Raw genomic sequence first — 8,428 nt, forward strand, 5'->3', positions numbered from 1 at the left:
AAAGGGAAACAAGAAGACTTTTTATCAATACATTAGATGCAAGAGGAAGACCAAAGACAGGGTAGGCCCACTGCTTAGTGAAGAGGGAGAAACAGTAAGAGGAAACTTGGAAATGGCAGAGATGCTTAATGACTTCTTTGTTTCGGTCTTCACCGAGAAGTCTGAAGGAATGCCTAACATAGTGAATGCTAATGGGAAGGGGGTAGGTTTAGCAGATAAAATAAAAAAAGAACAAGTTAAAAATCACTTAGAAAAGTTAGATGCCTGCAAGTCACCAGGGCCTGATGAAATGCATCCTAGAATACTCAAGGAGCTAATAGAGGAGGTATCTGAGCCTCTAGCTATTATCTTTGGAAAATCATGGGAGATGGGAGAGATTCCAGAAGACTGGAAAAGGGCAAATATATTGCCCATCTATAAGAAGGGAAATAAATACAACCCAGGAATCTACAGACCAGTTAGTTTAACTTCTGTGCCAGGGAAGATAATGGAGCAAGTAATTAAGGAAATCATCTGCAAACACTTGGAAGGTTGTAAGGTGATAGGAAACAGCCAGCATGGATTTGTGAAGAACAAATCATGTCAAACCAATCTGATAGCTTTCTTTGATAGGATAACGAGCCTTGTGGATAAGGGTGAAGCTGTGGATGTGGTATACCTAGACTTTAGTAAGGCATTTGATATGGTCTCGCATGATATTCTTATCAATAAACTAGGCAAATACAATTTAGATGGGGCTAGTATAAGGTGGGTGCATAACTGGCTGGATAACCATACTCAGAGAGTTGTTATTTATGGTTCCCAGTGCTGCTGGAAAGGCATAACGAGTGGGGTACCGCAGGGGTCTGTTTTGGGACCGGCTCTGTTCAATATCTTCATCAACGACTTAGATATTGGCATAGAAAGTACACTTATTAACCAAACTGGGAGGGATTGCAACTGCTTGGAGGACAGGATCATAATTCAAAATGATCTGGACAAATTCGAGAAATGGTCTGAGTTAAACAGGATTAAGTTTAACAAAGACAAATGCAAAGTGATCCACTTAGGAAGAAAAAAATCAGTTTCACACATACAGAATGGGAAGAGACTGTCTAGGAAAGAGTACGGCAGAAAGGGATCTAGGGGTTATAGTGGACCACAAGCTAAATATGAGTCAACAGTGTGATGCTGTTGCAAAAAAAGCAAACATGATTCTGGGATGTATTAATAGGTGTGTTGTGAGCAAGACACGAGAAGTCATTCTTCTGCTCTACTCTGCACTGGTTAGGCCTCAGCTGGAGTATTGTGTCCAGTTCTGGGTACCGCATTTTAAAAAAGATGTGGAGAAACTGGAAAGGGTCCAGAGAAAAGCAACAAGAATGATTAAAGGTCTTGAGAACATGACCCATGAAGGAAGGCTGAAAGAATTGGGTTTGTTTAGTTTGGAAAAGAGAAGACTGCGAGGGGACATGATAGCAGTTTTCAGGTATCTAAAAGGGTGTCATAAGGAGGAGGGAGAAAACTTGTTCACCTTAGCCTCCAAGGATAGAACAAGAAGCAATGGGCTTAAACTGCAGCAAGAGAGGTCTAGGTTGGACATTAGGAAAAAGTTCCTAACTGTCAGGGTGGTTAAACACTGGAATAAATTGCCTAGGGAGGTTGTGGAATCTCCATCTCTGGAGATATTTAAGAGTAGGTTAGATAAATGTCTATCAGGGATGGTCTAGACAGTATTTGGTCCTGCCATGCGGGCAGTGGACTGGACTCGATGACCTCTCAAGGTCCCTTCCAGTACTAGAATCTATGAATCTATAAACAAATTAGGGAAATACAAGCTAGATTGACCTACTATAAGGTGGATGCATAACTAGTTGTAAAACCGCTCCCAGAGAGTAGTTATCAATGGTTCACAGTGATGCTGGAAGGGCATAACAAGTAGGGTGTTGCAAGGATCAGTTCTGGGTCCCGTGCTTTTTAATATCTTCATCAATGATTTAGATCATGGCATAGAGAGTACACTTATTAAATTTGCAGATGATACTAAGTTGGGAGGGGTTGCAAGTTTTGGAGAATTGGATAAACATGCAAAATGTTCTGGAGAAACTGGAGAAAAGGATGATTAGGGGTTTTGAAAAGACGACCTATGAGGGAAGACTGAAAGATCTAGGTTTGTTTAGTCTGAATAAGAAAAGACTGAAGGGGGACATGATAACAATTTTCAAATACCGAAAAGCTTGTAACAATGAGGGAGAAAAACTGTTCTCCTTAACCTCTGAAGGGAAGACAAGAAGCAATGTAAAAAGTAAAAAACTTAAACTCCAGCAAGAATGGATTAGGTTGGACATTAGGAAAAATGTTTCAAAAAAGGCAAATGCAATGTTTGGTTATATTAGCAGAAATATCACATGCAAGTCATGGTACGTGATAGTATTCCTCTACTCGGTGTGGGTTAGGTCTCAATTGGAGTAATGTGTCCAATTTTGCACACCAATTAACAGAAAGGATGTAGAGAACCTGGAAAGGATCCATAGGCAAATAACAAATGTTATGCAAGGGATGGAATACAATCCGTATGAGCAAACCAAATAAACTAAGATGTTTACTTGGAAAAGAGGAGATTAATGGGGGACAGGATAGTGGTCTTCAAACATGTGAAAGGCTGCCATAAAAAGGTGGTGGAAAGTTATTCTGTCTTACCACAGAGGGGCAGGACAAGAGGCAATGGGTTCAAATTTCAGCATAGCAGATTTAAATTAAATTTCAGGAAAATCTTCCCAACTTTAACTACAGGAGACCAATGGAACAGACTCCCAGAGAAGTCATGGAAGCTCCCTCTATGGAGGTTTTCCATAGATGTGTGAATAGCCATCAGTCTTAGATGACTAAGACAAAACAAATCCTGCATCTTGTCAGGGGGATAAACTAGCTGTCCTTTGCGTCCACTTATAACTCCATGGCTCTATAATTCTATGATGTAAAATCTTAGTGTAGACCCGGCCTTAGTCACACACAAGTCTTTTGGCTCAATCCAGAGGTAACTGAGTGAAATTTAATGGGCCTGTGTTTTACAGGAGGACAGACTGGATGATCAAATGGTCCCTTCTGACCTGAAACCCTATGGATCTATTGATAAAGAAAGTAGATCAGGCATTTCTATTTAATGTGTCTCATAACATGAACAAGGGAACATTTAGTTAAATTGAAAGTCTGAACATATAACCTTGAGAAAAGGTAATTGCTACTGTAATTCATATTTGGCCGGTAGAACTCCTTGCTACCAATATTATTGGAGCAAAGAGCATAGAAAAATGGGCTTTACAAATGGATTGGCCATTGGAGGTGGTGCTGGTGGCATCACCTGTAGTTAAGGCTGTCTGACAACTTCCATTAGAAGACCTCTTTTTAAGTTGCTTATAAGTTTGCCAAATTTTACGTGTTTAGACTGAAAGTTCTCATGCTTGGTATCTGTTTCAATCAGAATTGTTTTTTTTCAAGTTTCAGGCATAACAGCCAACTTTTCGAATGAAGTTAGGAGAAAGTATGTGTTACCCATGTTTTAAAAAATCTCATTATTTTTCTAGTGAGGAGCACTAGCACTTCCAAGCTTTGCAGCAGATAAAAGTCAGGTAACAGCCCCTGTCCCTCTGTCCCATTAACAGACGGAGCCCTGAAACGCAAGAGGAGAGGGTGACAGTGTCTGTGCATTAGCACACAGTTGGCTCCTGATGTCTCTATTCAGTTCTTGCTCCAAGGGGAGATTTCCTCACTGGGGCCTGAGCAAAGCATGGGCTGTGGTCTCAGAATTTGGCCTTGTATTGCACATCTACTAACATCTTTCATCCTGAAGGATTCATTGAGCCACTGAAATCCACCACCTTGTGGCTGGGGGTCATCAGGTGGGATGTGCAGGAGTGCACAGAAAAGAGTGACATTTTGGCCAGTGATTCTTTAGCAAACTCACCACTTATGGCAAGGGCCCTGGCATGTTTCATGGTTGTGCATAGCGGAGAGCACCATAGATTTATTCTCTATCCCACCACACCCACGTTGTAGTGGGTTTGTCAATCAGGTGAGCTCCTCAGCAAGAGATGGGTACCTGTGAATTCTGAGACAGAAGTGTCTTCCCTGGGAATCCCCCTCAGGTAGCCGTGTTCCACACCTCTGTCACCCCAGCATCTGCAGCAGCATCCCACACCAAGAGCTGACACAGGGGTGTGTACAGTTTATAATATAACTCTGTGCAATCCCAATGGGGTTCACTCAGCCTCTAGAGAAGAGAGCATCTGAATGTAAACAGGCTGTAGGCAAGCATGTATCCACTTTTGTCCTAATTATCTATCTTTATGAGTAAACAGTAATTAAGGGACCTTCCCAAAGGGAGATGAGAACTCTTGGGCTCTGTGCTGAGTCAGAGAGGAATTGGCTGCTCTGTACGTTTGTGTGGATATATTTAATAATTATAGTTGATGAGTAAGAAAACTAGGGATAATGCCCAACTCTCCTGAGGATCTGATATCCTGTAAATTCTCAGGATAGATGGGTAGATAGCAGACAGAGAGATGTGGAGAAAGTTGACTGAGAGGAGACACAAGCACTTACAGCAAACACATAGGGCTGTCACTAAGGGATCAGAGATCAGTACTTCTCATCAGTAACTATCATCATACTGTGTAGCACCTTTCATTGAGTGATCTTCAAAATATCTACCAAAGGAAAGTCACTATGAACCATCCCCATTTCACTGATCAGTAAACTGAGCCACGGGGAGACATGACTTGTTCAAGGTCACATAGAGACAGACTGACAGAACACAGTGTCCTGACTTCCCTTCCATAACCACGGACTCTCTGTCAGTAAGTGACCACATGAGAGCAGGGAAATGGAAATACGGCCTTGCAGGGCCTGTTCACTGGGGTGGGGTGGTGACAGAATTCTCTGTGGTGCAACCTGGAACTGGGGACGGCTGAGACCTCTGGGATACCAATCTGGGCCCCCTCTCACACTGTGAGGCTGTGACAAGCTGCAAGAATCTCAGGTCTTGCACTTACACAGCTATACACAGACAGGGACACACCCAGCTGCATTTACATGAATGATTTCACTAGCCATCCATGAAACAACAATAGAGAGGCTCCAGCCAGTTCCCCTCAGCTCCCCGCCCTAGGACCCAAGAGCTGTACCATCTTGCCCTGGCCAAAAGTCTGACCAGTATACGTTTATTTTCCAGTCTGCTCCTCCCTCAGTGTGGAGAGGATAATGCATCAACCTGAGCAGATTTCCCTTTTACACTTCAAACAACATCCTGTACTAAGTAAAAAAATATATAAAACAGATTTATTAATTACAGAAAGATCAATTTTAAGTGATTATAAATAATAATGCAAAGAAATCTGAAAAATAAACAACATCACAATTTAAGTTTTATACACTAGACAGGCTTTGAATCAAACAGTCTGTCACCCTGATGGGACAAATCCAACAATCTTCCATGTACAGGCTAGAAACCCCTTCAGTCTGGGACCACAGCCCCAGTTCAATCCCAGGTCCTAACGTCTTTGGTGTTGAGTTTTTTGGGGAGTGAGGCCAAGTGACGATGTCGCTTCCACATTTAATAGCTTCTGCCATGTAGAGGGAGCTTCATATTTTCAAGCTAAAGCCCCCAGCACAGTTACTGGAAAAGTACAATATGGAGTCCAGTGTACAGGAGCTGGTCACATGCCCTTGTAAGCTCTCAGAACGTTAGGTACAAAAACAACATATGAATACAAATAGTGTAATCATATTCAGCAAATCAGACCTTTTCCATTGATATCTCACATGACATATATTAAATACTTTCTAAAAATCATATTAATAATCATATCACCATGGCAAATATGGGGGTGACTGGGTGTTGCTTTGGGGCACAGAATGTCACCTCTCCCCTTAGTTACTGCAGAAGTGTTATTCAGTGACTGATGCAGAAGCAGTGTGTTCAAGGCTCTCTTTACTTTTTCACCATACAACGCCAAAGTTGTAGGGTTATTCACAGGTGTTCTAGCAAACTTCTGTGTACCTTTCATCACTTTATAGATCAGCATAGTGATCACAAAAGTCAGCAAGTGTGTTTTCTATGCAGCATTGTTAAACATTGTGCTTTTCCAACTAGTTGTAACTCAATCCATATATTCATCAACGCCATGAGGTGTTGTGCCTCAGTTTCCTCATCCAGACAGCAGGCCAGGTTTATTATCATTTCCCTCCTGTGACAAGTTTTGAGCCTGTGAACAGGTTTTCTCTGAAAAGCAATAGACACATAAGGCTTCTCGTTGATTGCTCCTAGCATATCCAAACGCTTTCTCCCTAAATCATGCATGTCACCCACGAAAGCTTATGCTCCAGTACATCTGTTAGTCTTAAGGGTGCCACAGGACTCTCTGTTGCTTTTTAAGGAAAAGTTATTTACTTATTCCCATAATACAAGAACTAGGGGTCACCAAATGAAATTAATAGGCAGCAGGTTTAAAACAAATAAAAGGAAGTTCTTCTTCATGCAGCACACAGTCAACTTGTGGAACTCCTTACCTGAGGAGGTTGTGAAGGCTAGGACTAGAACAGCGTTTAAAAGAGAACTGGATAAATTCATGGTGGTTAAGTCTATTAATGGTTATTAGCCAGGATGGGTAAGGAATGGTGTCCTAACCTCTGTTTTTAAGAGGATGGAGATGGATGGCAGGAGAGAGATCACTTGATCATTGCCTGTTAGGTTCACTCCCTCTGGGGCACCTGGCATTGGCCACTGTCGGTAGACAGGATACTGGGCTAGATGGACCTTTGTTCTGACCCAGTACGGCCGTTCTTATGTTCTTATGTATGTTCTTATATTCTTATGTAAACCTGATATTCTATGATTCTGTGATTCTATGAGAGTTGGCATTGATATGTTGACAGAGTGGCAAAGCCCGATGCCAATTAGGATGGAAGAATCCGATGCACTTCTACAGGCTACAGGCTGGGGGCCAAATGGTTAAGCCTAATTCTCTGTGATTCTATGATTCTAAAAATACAGAGTTCATTTTCACAAGCACGTCAGGAACAAATTCCTGATAAATTGGGACCTGGATTGGGGTACCCTCTCTCACCCTCCAGGTGGTCAGTGACACTGTTCCCTATCAAAACTTGAGTCACAGGCCGAGTGCCTAGATGCCTAGATGCTGAATCAGCCATTCTGTCCTGGGCATCCTCTCCCAAGTGACCAGTGAGGAGACATTCCTGTACTCCCACTGTTCCTTTCCCATATTCCCCCTCTGCCCTCCTCCCCAAGACAGATACCCCTTGGCTCTCTAGGGTGGGATCTGCCCCCTGTTCAGTTGTGAAGGGCTCACAGCTAACAAACTGGACACCTGTCTCACTGAGAGGCGCTACTCCCCTCTCCCTTCCTGATGTGCTGTTGCTTCCTGCTGCAGTGTTAAATGAACTCATACCCACCTCCCCAGTGGTTTCTAGGATTCCATCTCCCTTCTCTGTGCCGCCCTCTGGGACACATCTTCCTGTGCTTTCTAGCATTGGGTATGTCCCTCATTTAGCTGCAATCCTGACATTTTTCTCCCTGATAGGTAACACACACTTCTCCCTCCCTGAGGAGACTCTGCCTTCAGCTGCAGTGCAGGCGCTGCTCTCAACCAGCCTGCTCTTGGAACCATGCAGCTTCCCCCCGCTGCATAGGAATTAAGGAGACTCAATCTCATTCCTTCAGCAGCTCCTGGGACATTCCCTCTTCCCCTCTGAGGTTCCAGCAGAACAATCCTTGTTGTAGGCAGACACTTTAACAGCCTAAGCTCCATGAAAAAATGTCATTATCAATTAGCATATTAATAGGGTTATCCTCTACTGCCCCAGGGGTGGCCAACCTGTGGCTCCGGAGCCACATGCGTCTCATGAGAAGTTAATATGTGGCTCCTTGTATAGGCACCAACTCCTGGGCAGGAGCTACAGGCGCCAACTTTCCAATGTGCCGGGAGGTGCTCACTGCTCAATCCCTTGCTCGGCCACAGACTCTGCCCCCACTCCACCCCTTCCCATGCCCTCCCTTGAGCCTGCCATGCTCTCGCTCCTCCCCCTCCCTGGAGCCCCCTGCATGCCACAAAACAGCTGGGAGCAGGGAGAGGGATTATGGGGGAGCTGCTTACGTATTACTGAGGCTCTTTGGCAAGGTACATTGGTAAATTCTGGCTCCTTCTCAGGCTCAGGTTGGCCACACCTGTACTACCCAAACTGATAATAAAGCTTCCCAACACTCGGTTTGTATGTGCATCTTAGCCATGGCACAAGGATTTTTTGACCTCCTCTACTAGAAGCTCTGCCATCTGTCCTGGCAATATGTCACTTTCTTCCTCTATCCCCTGCCTAACCACAGAAACTTCTGCCCCTGTGTTTTCCCACCAAGGTGTTCCCGGCAATTAATGCT

The sequence above is a fragment of the Chrysemys picta genome, chromosome 1, assembly GCF_011386835.1.
Source record: "Chrysemys picta bellii isolate R12L10 chromosome 1, ASM1138683v2, whole genome shotgun sequence".
Lineage (NCBI taxonomy): Eukaryota > Metazoa > Chordata > Testudines > Emydidae > Chrysemys > Chrysemys picta.